This window comes from Lepidochelys kempii, chromosome 3 (genome assembly GCF_965140285.1).
Source record: "Lepidochelys kempii isolate rLepKem1 chromosome 3, rLepKem1.hap1, whole genome shotgun sequence".
Lineage (NCBI taxonomy): Eukaryota > Metazoa > Chordata > Testudines > Cheloniidae > Lepidochelys > Lepidochelys kempii.
Window position 1 is genome coordinate 74,373,264 of NC_136382.1, and position 18,863 is coordinate 74,392,126.

Consider the following 18,863-nt stretch of genomic DNA (forward strand, 5'->3'; position numbering starts at 1 on the left):
GCTTCCCTTTCAATCCTAAGGGATTTTTGTTTATTTTCATGCTATGACAATCAGCAGGGCTATTTCATGTTGTGAGTAGTCTGATTAACCCAATTTTTTCAACTCAGTGTCTGAGTGGAGTGGTTGGTCAATCTTGTCTTCCAGAAATGCAGAGAAATGCAGGCCTTAAAACAGGTCAATTCCTATAAGTGACATAACTAAGTCACAGATTGTTGCAGAAACAGGCAAAATGAAAAATTAAATTACATTCACAACGTTGTATGCAAATTATTGCATCCAGCAGTGATACGGGCAGCACATTTACAGCTATGAAAGACATCTTTTCTAGTACAGTACTTTGCTGACTCTCTTAAAGCAGCATCATCATCATTTCTTCAATGCGAGACTGCAAAAATGTTACAATGGGATTTCAGCGTTTTCAGAATTTCTTACTGGAATTTTTGGTTGCCTGAATTTTGATAAATATTAAGCTTATACTGCATTAAGTTACAGCATATTTTGAAAAGGGAAGCTGTAGGAGAAAAGTAATAGATGTGACGTATGAGGAAGCTGCCAGCAATAAAACAAAATACACAGATTCAGCAATGTGACCAATTTTAAATAAAATAAAACCAAAACTTTTGGCCGAAACAGATTGGGAATCCCCAATGATTTCCTTCTCAATTTCTCAATGGAGGACAACAGATGGGGAAAGGATAAAGGGAGCAGGTTTGCTTTCTCTGCCTGCTGAACAATTTCCTTTTCTGTTCATGCATTTTTGCTTGTCTGTGACTTACAGCTCTATTTACCATAAATGATATGGGTTTTCTGTGTCGTAGAACCCCATAGGAACCACAGAAGGTTATGTGTATTTTTGCTTCTATAACCACCTATTGGCTCACCACCTGGCCAGTTTATTTACTACTGGTTTGGCTGAGTCTTTTCATATAAGCCAGATGAAATTAAACAGAAGCCAAGTTTCTTATTTTGTCTTTTCCTTTAACAGACTAAAACAACACTAAAAATCATGGGACCAATTTGGTTACCTTTAGTCATGTCAAACCTGCTTTACTCCACAAGCAGTCCCATTGGTTTTACTGGAACCTGGAGACTCCCCGTGAATAAAGAATCTAACCCTAAAAGAATAAGTCAACATACCTCTCCTTCCCATCTACCTGATTTTCAGATCTATCTAAGGTACTAATATGGCCCCATTACTGTAGTAACTGAGCACCTCCTGATCATTAAAGTATTTATCCTCAATACCCTTGTGAGATAGAGAAGTGCTGTTATCCCTATTTTACAGATGGAGAACTGTGGCACAGAGAGAATAACAGTCTGTCTACATGGGGAAATTTACTGACATTACTATACGGTACAATTATAACACTACAGATATATGGGTATAACTCCCTGGGTGGACACTCTCTTCAGCACAGCAGTGGTCTTTTTTGACTTAGCTTATGTAGAAGTGACATAAGCTACACCCAAAAAAGGCCACCGTTATTCTGAATAAGAGTGTTCCAATGGCATAACTATGGCAGTAAATTTCTTTGTGCTGTTAAGTCCTTATGGACAGACTCAAGGTCAGTCATGAAGTCTGTAGCAAAGCAGGGAATTGAACACTTCTCTCCAGCTAGTGTTCTAACCATTGGACCATTCTTCTTCATGATGAAGGTCTAAATCAGCAGTTCTCAAACTGTGGGTCAGGACCCCAAAGTGGGTTGTGACCCTCTTTGAATGGGGTCACCAGGGCTGGCTTAGACTTGCTGGGACCCAAGGCTGAAGCCTGAACCCCACGGCCCAGGGCCGAAGCCAAAGCCTGAGGGCTTCAGCCCTGGGTGGCAGGGCTCAGGTTGCAGGTCCCCTGCCTGGGGCTGAAGCCCTTGAGCTTCAGCTTTGGCCCCCTTTCCCAGGGTGGTGGAGGTCAGGCTTTGGTCCCCCCACCCAGGGCAGTGGGGCTCGGGCAGGCTCAGGCTTTGATCCCACCCCTCCTGGGGTCATGAAGTAATTTTTGTTGTCAGAAGGTGGTCGTGGTGCTATGAAGTTTGAGAATCCCTGGTCTAAATTATAGCTGAGCTCTTCTAAGTGCTCTCAAAGCAGTTAGTCTCGCCTTGACATTTGTTGTGTCTCTGGGAGGTGCAGTGTTCTGTTAGTGTTCTAAATTTGGGAATATTTGAGGTGAAATAATGGAAGAGACAAAGAATGGTCTTTTGGTTAGGGCACTGGATTGGGACTCAGAACATTTTACTTCTGGTTCTGGTTCTGACAGAAATTTCCTGGGACACAATGTGACTCCATTTTCCCAGGTTGCAGCTGGCAAACTTATAGTTAGGTACTGATAGTTTCTCCTGATGGCATTGGGCAAGAGTGCATCTGGGAAGTGTAGCAGGCATGGGGGTTATTTAAAATTATTTCAGAATTGCTAAAAATGGCTAAATTGATAAAGTCTCTTGAGACTCCTTGAAGCATCCAAACTTCCAAAAATCCACAATAGCAAATATTTCCAAAATACTGACATTTCTAGGTCAAGTTGGCTTTGAGATAAGATTTTACAGAAAACATTGCAGGCTTTTTCAAATAGTGAATTGTCCTGTCAGTTTTATTTTGAGTTCAGTGTCTGCAAAATAGACTGTCCAATTAATCTGAAACTCTCCTAGGAAAATTTCCTCTGCCTAGAGTTCATACTGTGCATGACAATTTCAGATGGAAGGGACTTTTTAAAAGCAATTTGCTGATTGGTGTGGGGATACGGTCAAAGTCGAGCTCATAACAGGTGAGTTACAGCCTTAACTTTGGAGTCACTACAGTGAGTCTATAATAAAATCTGTTTTGTGAAAGAATGCAGGGAAGGAAAATGAGCGTTAGAACATAAGGTAAAGGTACCCAATGGGCATCTACGATCCGTCACTCCTATATTGAACAGAACATAGGGGAGATGAAAACAACAACATGCTGGTTGATGCACACCTGTGGCCACAGTCATCTTCCCCCATTTTTCAGTAGAGATGAAGCACAGAACTGAGATCTGCACTCCTGGAAGTGTTGCCATTAATTTCAAAGAGAGGCAGCTCTGACTCTGCAATTCCAGACAGTTCATCACTTAGTGGACATCTTGTCTGAAGAAAGTACATTTGTTTGCATTTAAACTCACAAAAGGTAATTTCAATATTTTTAAAAGTTTACTTTGTAACATGAAATCAGAATTTAAATTATGTAACTTTCCATCTGTTTTAAATCTTCCTGCCTACACAGTTTTTACATTGCCTGTCTTTTTTCTTATTGACATATTTTACTTCTGCTTCAACCTGGTCTGTTTAGAACACAACAGCATGATCTTAAAGAGCAGAGGGGCAAATTCTACTTGTTTGAGAGAATTGTTGTTAATAACATCTGCTTTAGGAAGGAGTAGGCTGACTTTAGTCAGTTTTAACTGATTTTTCCTACAAAATATACTGATACATTATTTGTTGAGTTTCAGAGTAGCAGCTGTGTTAGTCTGTATTCGCAAAAAGAAAAGGAGTACTTGTGGCACCTTAGAGACTAACAAATATATTTGAGCATAAGCTTTCGTGAGCTACAGCTCACTTCATCGGATGTATTCCTTTGTTGAGCTATCACTCATCTGAACGTTTTAGGAGGTATGTTCAAATTATCTTTCCAAACATTACAGAGCACAGGCTTGGCTGGCCAAGTGAGAAAAGCCAGTTCGAGGCAAAGGGAAGACTTCACACCTAGGCCCTGTAACAAAAGCTATTGAGATATATTGTAACTGGGCTCACACAAAGAAGTGGGGTTTTGAGAAAAGGGGCATTTTCCTGAAAGGGTGGGGGGGGAACAGACTGGAGGAAGAAGAAAGGGAGACCAGGCTGAGTTGCAAGAACTCCTGGGCTTTTTAGACGAATGTAAGCTAGACCTTGTCCTGTTCCTTTAACTCAGGAGGGAAGCCCATCTAACCTTAGCTTGTGGTGAAGTGAAAGGTAAAATGAAAGTAAATCGCTATTTTTTAAAATAATTTTCTCTAATGCTTTTTTCTCTTTGCTGTTCATAAAATAAGTATGTTTAAGGTTGCTTATCACAGACTCCCAAAGAGGGAAACACAAGTGTCAAGCTGGACCTGCACAGCAATAAGTGGTTGTTATAGCCAGGATGTTATTCCCAGACCCTGACCCTGACCCAGACCCTAAGAGTGGGAGAACTGAGAAATTTCACCCAAAGACTGGTAAGGGCATGAGACCTAATACCTGAGGAAGTGCAGTCAAACAGACCAGAAAGAAGATAGAGGGGCAAGCCACGATTCAAGAAAGCATGTAAGTAAATTCCTAAGTCCATCCTTATTCAGCAAAAAATTTAAGCAAGTGCTTAAGTCCTTGTCTTCAATGGAACTTATTATGCATGTGCTTAAATGTTTGATGAATTGGGTCTGTTCTTCCACATCTCTAGAATCTTATCCTTGTAAAAAAGAACTTTAAGGTGGCAGAGAACTCAGGGAAAGGATCTTGGACAATTCAAGCTCCCATGTTAATTAATTACACCTCCCACCCACTTAGTTTTAAGTACAATGATTTAGGACTGCATTTATACAGTCATCTAGGATGGAAAGGTGGAGTCCTGCAGTATATGCTAGCTGGGATTTCTGATCCAGCTGTAGCAGATGGACCTCAAGAGAAGAAACCGAAAGTCAGGATGGTGAAATCAACTGATTAGTTTCGCCAGCTCTGCTTCATGTAAGCTTCCTGACACAACCGTCATTGCCAGATATGACAAAATCAGTTGCCTCTTTACCAAACTTATGGTAGGAAAGGTCTGTCAATTGTGCTATGAAGTTTCATAATAACCTGCATTTATTTGTGGCCTGCCTGGAATGTTGCCATACAACACACAGAGACTGCGTTGGTAGCTGAAGTAATCAGCCCCTTAAAGTTTGTCTTATGAATAAAACCAGAAAGAAATCCATTAAAACTTGATGGCAAACATTTTTAAAAGTAAACTCCTTTACAAAGAGAACTATGATAGACCAAGGATTTATGGGTTGATGTTTTAACATTAATCCACTTTATTAAATTCTTACTGAAGTCTTTAAACTACGATTTGAGGACTTCAATAGCACAGACATAGGTGTGAGGGTTTTTTTGTTTGTTTGTTTTTTTGTAGGAGTGGTGGGTGAAATTCTGTGACCTGCGTTGTGCAGGGGATCAGACTAGATGATCATAATGGTCCCTTCTGACCTAAATATCTATGAATCTATGAATTAATTTAATTGTTAAACCCAACTTTACAGTAAAAGCAAAACAACATGAAAACAGGGAGCTCACATTTGAAGATCTTTTATTGATTATAGACATTCTTGCTCCATAGACTAATTGTACAGTAAATGTTATTGTTATTCATTGGACAATGAATGAAGGAAAGCTGGAAGTAGTGAATGGAAGGATAGCACTGTCCACTTTAAAAGCTGTTCTGCTTTCCTACAAATGTTAATTAATGCTTCCCAAGCAGATCAATATTTTCTTGTCTCAGAGAGCTTCTGTGCTCTCTCACTTTGTAACAGAAACTTCCAAGATATTGTGTGATGGCTTTGTAGTTGATTGGGATTCTAGTGACTGTGTCACTCTAGTCTTCACCCAAGAATGCAATTTACTTTGAGGAAGATAAATCACTCCAACACAATGCCAAAGGCTACTTGTGGTTTCAGGCAGGGTGTAATTAGTCACCACTACTGTGTAGTGGTGGTACTAATAATGACATCTTGAATCCTGACTTGCATGGAAAATAGAAAAGTTTAATCAACCACTGACAAAACAGAATAGTCAATAAAGCTGCAGCACTTTCAGTTAGGAAAGGATATACTGTGATTATATGGTTTTTTGTCTCCAACAATGGATACTTTTTAATTATTGAAATTGTCATTTTTTTAGTCAAGTACTAAACCATGGAAATGAAAATACACTATTAACATGTTATTCTGTCTTTCAGATGAAATGTGGAGAAAGTCTGCCCCTTTGCTCATCTTTAGTGACTTTCCAGATGGAAGTTAAAGTACTAGTGCCAAATTCTGCTCAAAATAACACCAGTGTACCTCCAGAGTACCTCCATTGACTGTAATGACATCACTCCAGATTTATTACAGAGCAGAATTTGGCCCCCAATTGCCAGCCTTCAGAAAGACTAGGGCATTAATTTTCTCTCTCTCAATAAAATAGGTTTTAATATCTAAGGCTATGTCTGAGCTATTGTGGAGCTCAAAATAACTGCCAAGTCTAGCTGCATAGTACAGTATTTAATACATTGGTGCGTTCAGTGCTTTGGGGTATCATAACTATGAAAAGTGTCATGCAAAGCCATAATCTATTTCAATTCTCTCAGAATTGTCTTCTCTGCTTTAAAATCTTTTGTTGTAGACCAATTGGAACCCAAAAATATTTAGAGCCTAACTTCTAGAATTGGCTACCTAGATTGAATTTATAACATTTGGAGTACATTTCAGGCAGTTTAAAAATTTTCTCCCCAAGCAACTAACTACATCCTACAAGATAACCATCCAAGATAATTCAGGATTAAGTTTCTTTGAATTTCTGTAGCTAAGTACTGCAAGTGTCTTTAAACATTAGTTGATTGCATTTCCCATATGATGTGCAAACATTAGAGGGGTCCTAAAAGACCTCCAGTTCACTTTAAATCAATCTATTTGGCATATTGTCTAGTTCCACAAGTACACCAAACCCCATGAGAGATTTACACTACATAGCAGATGGCCCCAAGGACAAATTCTTAAAACAGCTTGTTCTCCTCTAATTTTTAGCATACCGTGTTCCTTTTCCGCACTCATCGACATTGGCACTTGGCATTCTGATTTCTATAGCTGCTGAAAAATGATGACATTGGGACAAATTTGTCTGTAAATTAAAGATCATAGAATCATAGAAAATTAGGGTTGGAAGAGGCCTCAGGAGGCCATCTAGTCCAACCCCCTGCTCAAAGTAGGACAAACCCCAACTAAATCATCTCAACCAGGGCTTTGTCAAGCCAGGCCTTAAAAACTTCTTAGGATGGAGATTCTACCACCTCCATAGGTAATCCATTCCAGTGCTTCACCACCCTCCTAGTGAAATAAGTTTTTCCTAATATCCAACATAGACCTCCCCCACTGCAACTTGAGACCATTGCTTCTTGTTTTGTCATCTGCCACCACTAAGAACAGCCTAGCTCCATCTTCTTTGGAACCCCCCTTCAGATAGTTGAAGGCTGCTATCAAATCCCCCCTCATTCTTCTCTTTTGAAGACTAAATAAGCCCAGTTCCCTCAGCCTCTCCTTGTAAGTCATGTGCCCCAGTCCCCTAATCATTTTCATTGCCCTCCACTGGACTTTGTCCAATTTGTCCACATCCTTTCTGTAGTGGGGAACCAAAACTGGACACAGTACTCCAGATGTGGCCTCACCAGTGCCGAATAGAGGGGAATAATCACTTCCCTCAATCTGCTGGCAATGCTCCTACTAATGCAGCCCAATATGCCGTTAGCCTTCTTGGCTACAAGGGCACACTGTTGATTCATATCCAGCTTCTTATCCACTATAATTCCCAGGTCCTTTTCTGCAGAACTGCAGCTTAGCCAGTCAATCCCTAGCCAGTAGCAGTGCATGGGATTCTTCTGTCGTAAGTGCAGAATTCTGCGCTTGTCCTTGTTGAACCTCATCAGATTTCTTTTGGCCCAATCCTCCAATTTGTCTAGGTGACTCTGGACCCTATCCCCACCTTTCAGCATATCTATCCCATCATCCAGATCATTAATGAAGATGTTGAACAAAACTGGCCACAGGACCGACCCCTGGCACACTCCACTCGATACCAGCTGCCAACTAGACATTGAGCCATTGCTCACTACCTGTTGAGCCCGATGATCTAGCCAGTTTTGTATCCACCTTATAGTCCATTCATCCAATCCACACTTTTTTAACTTGCTGGCAAGAATACTGTGGGAGACCATATGAAAAGCTTTGCTAAAGTCAAGATATATCATATCCACCGCTTTCTCCAGTGAAAGAGCCAGTTATCTCATCATAGAAGGCAATCAGGTTGCTCAGACATGACTTACCCTTGATGAATCCATGTTGACTGTTCCTGATCACCTTCCTCTCCTTCAAGTGCTTCAAAATGGATTCCTTGAGGACCCACTCCATGATTTTTCCAGGGACTGACATGAGCCTGTAGTTCCCCGGATTCTCCTTCGTCCCTTTTTTAAAGAGAGGCACTATATTTGCCTTTTTCCAGTCATCTGGGACCTCCCCCAATCGCCACGAATTTTCAGAGATAATGGTCAATGGCTCTGCAATCACATCAGCCAAGTTCCTCAGCACCCTCGGATGCATTAGATCCGGACCTATGGACTTATGCATGTCCAGCTTTTCTAAATAGTCCTTAACCTGTTCTTTCACCACTGAGGGCTGCTCACCTCCTCCCCATACTGGGTTGCCCAGTGCAGTTGTCTGGGAGCTGACCTTGGCTGTGAAGACCAAGGCAAAAAAAGCATTGAGTACTTCCCCGTTTTCCACATCATCTGTCACTAGGTTGCCTCCCCCATTCAGTAAGGGTCCCACACTTTCCCTGATTATCTTGTTACTAACGTACCTGTAGAAACCCTTCTTGTACCGTTCACATCCCTTGCTAGCTGCAACTCCAATTGTGCTTTGGCCTTCCTGATTACACCCCTGCATACTCAAGCAATATTTTTATATTCCTCCCTAGTCATCTGTCCAAGTTTCCACTTCTTGTAAGCTTCCCTTTTCTGTTCCTGCACCCTCAATAAGGCTTCTCTAAAATACAGCCAGCTCTCCTGGACTCCTTTCCCCCTCATATTAGCCTCCCAGGTGATCCTGCCCATCAATTTCCTGAGAGAGTCAAAGTCTGCTTTTCTGAAGTTCAGGGTCCGTATTCTGCTGCTCTCCTTTCTTCCCTGTGTCAGGATCCTGAACTCGACCATCTCATGATCCCATGGAACAGGATGTAAAAACAGAGATTTTTCCTCTGGGGCTAGATCCATAGATGGGACTTAGAATCAGGCACCCTGCTACCCAGTGGAACTGACAGCCCTGAGTTAGGTGCCCAGGTGCCCTATACAATGCATGGCCAGAGTTAGAGGCCTAAAAATAGGATTCACAAAAGCCAACACGATGAGAAGGGAGCTGCCTAAATTAACAAATAGAAAATGCCAAGGAGAGAGGTTTGGCCTAAGCTATGCCCCACAAAGGAAGACAGGCACTTTACAGAAAGCATCATCCCCATGAGCCCCCTCCTGGAGTTAGGCACTTAAATGAGGTGAGACCTTTCTCGCAAATTAAAAAAAAAAAAAAAAAAAAAAAAGAGATGGTGGTGCTATGCTCCCCCCTTTTACCCAATAGTTCTGTGGTAAAAACACTCGCCGAGGATGTGAGAGATGGGAACAGGGATTTGAATCCAGGTTGCCTATTCTGAGCTAATGAGTATTTCCACCACCTCATCTGCCTCCTCTTGTGTTTTGTACAGGCCCCACAGGTGAGATAGGAGGAGGAACAGCTAGTTTGACTCCCACCAGGCCTAAGGCATGAGCTATGTGCTGGGCTTCAGGACTGAGGCAGCTTTGCTCGTACCCACCAGCAGAAGGGTAGTTGCCAAGGGAACTGTAGCAGCAGAAACTTAGGTGCCATGGGAATTTAAGCACCTATGTTAGGCAGGAGGTGTGGTTTAAGGATCTGAATTTTGGATTTAGGTGCCTACATCCCTTTGTGGATCTAGCTCCCAGATTATACAGGCAAAATTTTACCTGCCCACCTTCACTGTTATGCAATGACTATGCAGCCCTGCTATCCTCCATCCCAGAGGTGGCACACTTTGTTCACAATGTATTAACACCTTGTATGCTGCATAGGGGTCAACTGGGATATAAAATGTTTCCTATTTTAAGATAACTTTTCAGATCCAAACTCTGTCCTCCCCTTATCCATACCCTTCCACAGGCATACGGGGCCCAAAAAGACAATGGATTTGATGATATACTATAAAGGCAGCAGAAATCCTGTATTGGAGGGTCAGAACTTATGCTCTATGGGGCCCCCAAATGCAGTAGTATTGCGAGTCATTGGGTATGGGGGACAAGGATTTGCACCCACAAGCCAAAGCCTGGCTGCTTTAGTGGCCACAGGAAACAAAAGGATTCTGTTCCCCACATCACCTTCCCTGAAGAACTCCAGTGCAAATTCCACTGACTCTGGGTTTTTGAAAAAAGGAAGTATATGGCCCTGGTGTGCTACTTTTGAGAATGGTATGGGTGTACTGAATATTTGCCTAGTCTTACAACAACTTGTATTTTAATCTGTAAAATGTCAGTCGTTAATTTCTTTCGCCACCAAAAAAAGATGAAATTTTTTCCATAGTTAACAATAAAAGATTACCACTATTACAAATTGCATTTATAGTCCATTGATGTGCTCATACTTAATTTCTATCCGACAACAATAAGATATTATAAATATGACTATTTCTGAAGCGAATGTACCTGGACTGACTTCTACAGTCATTACATTTTGAAGAAACAACAATCTGATACCTCAATAAAAAAGCTACTTTGAAATCATAAATTATCCACTGAAATTTATAGAAAATACCTTCATCCTTCTAAACATAATCGTCATAAACACACTGAGCTAGACGTGGAGCTATCGGATGATGTGTTTTGACTCCTCCTTTTAAGAGCTACCTATTGAAGTAATAGGTATGCCTAGGTGAAATATTTGTCTGAAATTCTTAGGTTTCCGGTGCAAGTTATAAACTTTGTGCAGAGAAAGGAAATAGCTCTTGACAAAGATCACAAGTAAACCACCGCTGCTATCCAAAGAAGAAATGAACAAGCCTTGTCAAAGATTTAATAATAATTGGGGTGCTGTCGCTGTGTGTGTGCATTAGCAAGGATTTTATTCTGCTGTAAGTTTTCTTGAGAATTTAGCAAAACTTCTACCCCTACATTATCAAAACAGTGCATGGAGATTTCACTGTGTGACTTAACCACTGCAAACATTAACAGAGTAAACTATAGTAAGAAAATAAAGTGTGGCAGTTCAGAGAAACTCCAAGGTTTTCTAGAAGAATCACACTGCTAAGTCTGAGAACTGTTAACTCAATAACTTAGGGAGAGAGTGCTTAGGAATGTCAGCAGTTGTCCATGTACTTGAAATAATGTAAAGGACAGCGGGAGGAGGGAGAGGAGGAAGGGGCGTTCACGGAAACCATAGCCTAAGCACCTAAGTATACCCAAGAAAGAAAACAGGTGTTACAACACATTGACCGTCGTATTTCAGTTGAAGTGACCTTCAAACCCCTTATACCTCTGAGTGCAGCCTTGCCTCACAGGGTCAATGCACAAAGTGGGTGGTGTTTAAAATTCCTAGCTCCTGCCACAAATGAGTCACACCCACGGAAGATTCTGACTCCTTACAAGTACATGGTAAGGACCGTGTAATAATCACTGGATAATTATGTGTATTTAATAGTTTCTGGGTAATAATGTGGTTCTGTTTTTAAAACTAAAGCATAATCACAATATGTTCTGTTTAATAAACAAGTTACATAGTAATTAACCTTTGAATTACTTGACATTTCCAAGTGTAATTACCCACATCTGCTTAATTACATAATTACTATGTCTACAATATATGCAGTGTTTGCCATATTGCCACAAGGTAGGGGCCCAATCCTATAAACCTTACTCTCATGATTAGTACTCAACACCTCACAAGATCAGGTCCTAATTGTAGTATATTGGTATGTGTGCCTTGCAGGGCAGAGATAACTACAGGTTCACTAAGATTGCAACTCAGCGAAGGAACTAAAAAAAACCCCATAGCTTCATAAAATAGGAATGATTTCATTTAATTCTGACATCTATCAATGATCATATCAAATCATCTTAAATGGCACAAAGACATAATCCATTTTGAAACTGAAGCTTCCGTCTTTTCTGTGTACTGATACTGTTTGTGACAAAGGAAACGCTGCTCAACAGATTAACGGATGGAAAACTAGATTCTTTCACAGATGGTTTGTTCTGGGCTATGGGCTAAACTATGGGCTAGATTCACTTTCATTGCCATGTGCCACTGATGATATAAAGTAACAGTAAATCCAATTTAACTAGCTGGGTAAACTGGGTTTATGGCTGCTTTGCAACACTGGAGTGGCACAAAACCCCTGCAAACAAGGCTGATACTGCTGGACAATGTAAGTACAGTATAAGGATGATGGATATTCTTTAAAAATATATACATATAATTTTCCTGTACTGCCGCCCCAACCTGGTATCTGAAATTCACACTGTGTTTTTGGTCAGCTTTCCACATCAACAACCACAAAGATTCTAGAATAAGATTGCTGCAAAAGATACATGATCAGGAAGATTGAACTCTACTTACTTTTCCACCCTTGTATTGCTTTAGAAAGGCTGACAGCAGTTAAAGCTTTGCTTTTGGCAGTAGACAAAGCAGGTGCAATTTGGAAGACATATGAGGAGCAGGTAAGTGCAATAACAAGGAACCATTTTAACAGTTAGTTTTGTGTCTCACATTACTGTTTACTGGGAAGTAGACAAGATGTGATGTTAAAGTGTATCTGTAATAGGCCCATTTGCTACATTGCAAATACAAGCCTGTGAAAGCAAACATGTACTTGGTTACAGGGAATAAAAGGAAATATCTATGTTGATTCATCAGGGAGACACTAGAGGCTATGAATTTAGGTGCCTAACTGCCACTTTAAGTGTCCAAGTCTAAAATTTAGATCCAAAACTTCCACTCAGCTAACACCTAACCCCATAGGCCTCTAAAGTCCATAGGCCAGAGGGGAGCGAACTACGGACCACGGGCCACATTCGACCCGTGGGACCGTCCTACCTGGCCCCTGAGCTCCCGGCCGAGGAGGCTAGAGCCCGGCCCATCCCCCGCTGTCCCTCCTCCCCTGCACCTATGCCGCCGCGAGGGCAGCGCAGCTTCTGCCCGCCCACCTCCCAGGCTTTCCAATAAGCCAGTCCTGCTGCTCTGAGCGGCCTGGTAAGGGGGTGGAGGGATTGGATAAGGGGCAGGAGGTCCCGGGAGGCAGTCAGGGGACAGGGGGTGGTTGGATGGGGTGGAGGTTTGGGGAGGGACGGTCAGGAGACAGGGAGCAGGGGGGGTTGAATGGGGGGGGTCCCGGGGGAGGTTGGATAGGGGGTGAGGTCCTGGGGGGGCAGTTAGAGATGGGGGTCCCAGGAGGGGGCAGTCAGGGGACAAGGAGGGGGGGCATTGGATGGGTCAGGGGTCCCGGGGGTCCTGTCAGGGGGCAGGGGGGGCGGTTAGGGGTGGGACAGGGACAGGACAGTCAGGGGACAAGGAGTGGGGGGGGGTTGGATGGGTCAGAGGTTCTGAGGGGGGCAGTCAGGGGGTGAGAAGTGGGAGGGGACGGATAGAGGGTGGGGGCCAGGCTGTTTGCAGAGGCACAGCCTTTCCTACCAGCCCTCCATACAGTTTTGCAACCCCAATGTGGCCTTTGGGCCAAAAATTTTGTCCACCCCTCCCATCAGCGCTAAGTTTCTGCCAGTAAAGTCCCCAAAGCACCTACATTTCTGTCCACACGCATGTGCACAGCCACCTGTATCCTGACCCTGCTGAGGAGCTTGGTGCCCAGCTCCCAGTAGGATCCTCAAACTAGGCGTTCCCCCACCTATCTTGCCTGCAGCCCCTGGTCCAGCAGGCATTCTCAGAGGCTACCTACCATATTAGTGCCTGCACAAAATAAGGAGGCAGTAGCCACCTCCTTATACCGAATAGCCCAGTGGTTAGACGATTCACTCAGATGTGGAAGACTTAAATACCCACATGGACCAGGGACTTTAACCCAGGTCTCTCATCTCCCGGAGAAGTGCACTAACCACAGGACTATGGAGTATGCTGGGGTGGGTCTCTTGCCTGTTGAAGCTGTTCCATTTTTTATACATTATTTAAATATTTATTGGGCCAGAGAGAGAACAAGTGTGAGAGATTGACTCCACAGCCTGGTGGTTAGGATATTCATGTGGCAAACCCAAGTTTAAGTCCCTGGACTATTGGAAATATAAGGGGAGAGGGTCTGGCAGCGTGGACAGCTCCTTTTTCTCATTTTTGTGTGAGTACAGCCTGACATGGCTAAGGCCCCTAACTTCAGGAGAGGATTCAGGGCTGAGGCCATGCTCTTTCTGCCTTACCACTGTCCAACTCATTACCTTGTAAAGCATTTTGAGATACCCTAGGTATGAAAGACAATATAAAACCAGATTCTGTTATATAAATTCTCTCCTAAACTAAATTACCTAAATTCTCTCCTAAACTACATTACCTATAGTCTTCTGACATGCACTGAGTTCAGTAGGACACAGTACTATTCAAAGCGCATGGTTTATGGAGGGCTGATGATTACTTAGATAAAATAGTCCTGAACAGGAACACAGGGAAAAAGTTAAAATATGCTATCACTCTGATGGTCTACTCCACTTGAAGGGGAAAAAATGTAAATCTCTTCTTTAACAAAGCTTGTCATTAAGCAGTATTCCTGAATTCTGGAGAAGAAAAGTGATCCACAGATCATGAATACATTATTAATCAAGACTTGGTACTCAGACAGTCATCCTAGTCTGCGTGATTTATTCAGACTCATCCTACAAGCATGCTTATTTTTCTCTCAGTCTTGTAAAGTCATTTGCTAGTAAGCCAGAAATCAGGACAGTCTGGCTTTAGGTGCTCAAAGAACAGTGTGAATTAAAGCTGTTGAAATGGAATAGTAAAGGCTTCTTTTTTCCCTAGATAGCTTTGGAATGCTGCAAATCTGACTATGTGAATATGATGCCACCCCCTTTTGAGGGGCAAATTGTTAATATTCTGGCATTAGAAATGACAGAATACTGAATATCATCATCATGAATATTGTTCTCTTTCGCAGACTGTATGCCAAGGGAATTCTCCCATAAAACAGATAATTAACAAATACATTGATTATATATTAGATCTGTAGGTACACAACTCAGGTAATGGTAAGCAAAACTAGGGGAGAAGCTCCACCTTTGACTTCTCCACTTGCCCTCTGCCCAAAAAGCTTTTTCTGCTAAAACTACTCTAACATCCCAAACCTTCTTCAACTTTAAACAGTTGCCTTTATAAAAATAAAATAAAATAGTAATAATAAAAGCCACTAAAAGAACTTCCTTCTTTTCTCCAAAAATTACACTAGCTTGATATGGAGGACTGACCAGATTTCGTTCTGGACCACAGGCAGATTTCATGTCTGATCCATCAATATCCATCAGAACTGGAAAAAGTAGCAACATGCTATTGGATTTGATAGACAGAATTTGCTTCTAGCCCTGAAATGGCTCGACGTATCAGACCTTTAAAAGTGGAGCACTAATAAACATACCTTTTCTGTCTCTGTGTAATGTATTTTAATCTGCCTCTGAGATCTAGACTAGACTGAACTTATGGGGTGAAATCCTACTGAGTTATACCTAGGTACTTCCACAGCAATTATACTGAAATCAATTCATTTGTTCCAGATTTACACTGTTGTAAAAGAGAGCAGAAATTGTCCCATTGTAACTAAAAAGAAAAGGAGTACTTGTGGCACCTTAGAGACTAACCAATTTATTTGAGCATAAGCTTTCATGAGCTACAGCTCACTTCATCGGATGCATACTGTGGAAAATACAGAAGATGTTTTTATACACACAAACCATGAAAAAATGGGTGTTTATCACTACAAAAGGTTTTCTCTCCCCCGACCCTACTCTCCTGCTGGTAATAGTTTATCTAAAGTGATCACTCTCCTTACAATGTGTATGATAATCAAGGTGGGCCATTTCCAGCACAAATCCAGGGTTTAACAAGAATGTCTGAGGAACAGTGGGAGTGGGGGGGGGAGGAGGAATGAACAAGGGGAAATAGGTTACTTTTTATAATGACTCAACCATTCCCAGTCTCTATTCAAGCCTAAGTTAATTGTATCCACGTTCTTGTTAAACCCTGGATTTGTGCTGGAAATGGCCCACCTTGATTATCATACACATTGTAAGGAGAGTGATCACTTTAGATAAGCTATTACCAGCAGGAGAGTAGGGTGGGGGGGGGAGAGAAAACCTTTTGTAGTGATAAACACCCATTTTTTCCATGGTTTGTGTGTATAAAAACATCTTCTGTATTTTCCACAGTATGCATCCGATGAAGTGAACTGTAGCTCACGAAAGCTTATGCTCAAATAAATTGGTTAGTCTCTAAGGTGCCACAAGTACTCCTTTTCTTTTTGCGAATACAGACTTACACGGCTGTTACTCTGAAACCTGCCATTGTAACTAAGAAATTCTGACTTTATAGATGGAAACATACACAACAAAAATAACCCTCAAAATTTTGCACCTCTCTAAAACATTTCTAAAATCTTTTCCTATAAAGTAGGTGGCAAGGATGAAGCCAGGATTTTAAAACCTCCAAAAACTGAGAGACTATATTTTCTCTATGGTGCTTTCAAACCATCCTTTAACATTTCATATAATGTATTACATTTTAAAGGATGGTTTTAAAAACAAAACAAGCCTTGAGAAAAAATATTCTCTCAAATTCTAAAAGACTTCTCTATATGGGAGAACAGGCAAAAAAAATCCTTTGTACTACCCCACCCCATTAAGCACTCTCAGATGTGCAACAAAAGGACCTACAAGCCATTTAAGCCTGAGTAAGATCTGTATAAGGCTTCAGATCCAGAAGCTTGTTCTTCAGGAGCTTGGTCTCATCTCTAGATTTTATATTATATTCACCGTTTTACACATCATTGTGGATTTTAGGTTACTTGTGCATGAACATACTCTGTAACTGATTATGGCAATTTATACTTGGAGTAATAAAAAGGGACAGGGAACATCACAGTTATTTTCAGCATGCTGAAGCCTATGTAACATGTTAACTGCTCTCTGATTAAATCCAACACACAATATCAAAAGGAATGTCTCCTTCTACTTACTCCTTTGAAGTCAACAGATGGAGCGACTACATTATGTAGATACTGTACATTTTTTTAAAATGAAGTAATTTCCCAGGTATTTGTGACCCAAACTTCTCTGCTATAGGATAATCAAAAGCAGATATTTAAATGATCTATAGCTGTATTTTCACATTTTAATTGTGCCAGTACTGGACATATAATCTGTGTGGTCAATTAATCAGTGCGTATATCTTACCTCTTATTTCATAATTAAAAGGATCCAAAGCTTGGAACAGAGTGATGATACATTCAAGAAGAGAACTCCTGTTTCTTAGTAGCTCAATAATTTTTGAAAAGGTAATGATATCTGGCATACATAATACATCCAGCAGATACAGAATGTGATCTTTAAATAGAAATGAGCCAAAGCTGTGAAATTCACATAGAGATGTCAATCTGAACTCCTCTAAAGTTAGTAGGGATTCAGATTCAGTCATTTCCAGAAGTGACTAGTGACTTTGAGTGCCTCAATTTTGACTCACATTTCCCACCTTCAGAAACCATAAAAGGGCCTGATTTTCACAGAATAGATACTCTGCCCTTCCTGAAAGTCAGGCCCCTTAGGCCCCTTTAAGATTTTTAGGCTGGGCATCCAAAAATCAGTGGCTTGGGAAAATTTAGCCAGGGCTCCAGTTCAACCCATATATAAATATAAAAGAGAGAAAGGGTGAAGGGGGGTAGCGGGGTAGAGGCAGAGGACTGAGCCATAAAGTTTGGATCCAGTTCAGTCCCGAACTTCCACAACATTTGAGCCTGTGGTTCAGGATCATCTATTATTATATTAAACAAAATATTGTTTGAAAGACCAACATATTGAAACTTATCTGAGAAGACAAGAAGTCAGTATTTCTGCTTTCAGAAGACAGGCATGTTTACACTAGCTGGTGTGGTATGCTGTGGCTTAACTTTATACCACTATTAATGCCCTGTGGGTTTGAGTCTGGTTGTCTCAGCCTAGTCCTCATAATTGGTTCACATATAAAACGCACCACCCAGCCTGGAACAATTTGTTATAACTGGCAGGCGGTGCTCAAGACAGGCCCAGTATCAGAGTAACAGAGTGTTTCAAACATGGGTGCGTTTGGATTTGTTTGTTTTGTTTTGCTTCGGAAGGGTGGGAAATATAGTCAGAATCTAGCTTTTTTCCTTTGTTGAGAGCATGTTGTATAGGCAGATTTTTCAGGGACTTTTCAGCTGAATGAGGGGGTGGCCTAAATAAGATCTCTCTCCTGCTGCTTTAGGGCATGATTGGATGTTAGATTGGGAGGAGGCACCGTAGAACCAGGAGCTTTGATTACTCATTGATTCATCCCATCACTGGGCAACCACTAATTTGACAAATGTACTGTAGATTGCCTCACTCACTCTGTCTCTGGAACATTCATGACTAGATTGTGATATGCTTGAATGTACTTATCATTCAAATTTGTCAAATCTGTCTTTTAGAATGTTTTACTTCCTGGCTTGATCATAGTCATCCAAAATGTATACTGGACAACTTATCTGGGATTAGTCACCTAAATTACATAGTATTGTTTTTCTTATCTGATTGGATTACTATATAAAACATTTCTGCCATGAATACGGAAATTCACATAATGCAAAATTTGTGCCAATAAACTGGACAGAGCTTGAATGTTTGCTCAAACAGAACACAAAAAAGGACACGGACAAGGTCAAAACAAATCATGTAAAAATTCAAATGCATATTCATAGGGAAACTTGGCGGGGAGGCTTTTGTTTAGTTTTCTGCATGCTCACCTACTATGTATCTATGGTGGCAACTAGGACAAAGTCAAACAAAAAGTACACAAGTGCTCTAGA

The 18,863-nt window shown here is 41.3% G+C and overlaps 1 protein-coding gene across 2 annotated transcripts in view; it reads right to left on the bottom strand.

Annotated features, from left to right (window-relative positions):
• GPR63 (G protein-coupled receptor 63) overlaps window positions 1-18,863 on the bottom strand; it is a 213,488-nt gene that overhangs the window by 154,071 nt on the left and 40,554 nt on the right. Inside the window, exon 2 of one of the 2 annotated variants that reach the window (XR_012157998.2) lies at window positions 8,080-8,211. The exons of the other annotated variant lie outside the window; for it this stretch is intronic. The gene's annotated coding sequence lies outside the window, so the exon portion shown is untranslated. Of the gene's footprint in view, window positions 1-8,079; window positions 8,212-18,863 lie in introns of those variants that run through there. 2 annotated transcript variants of the gene reach the window in all.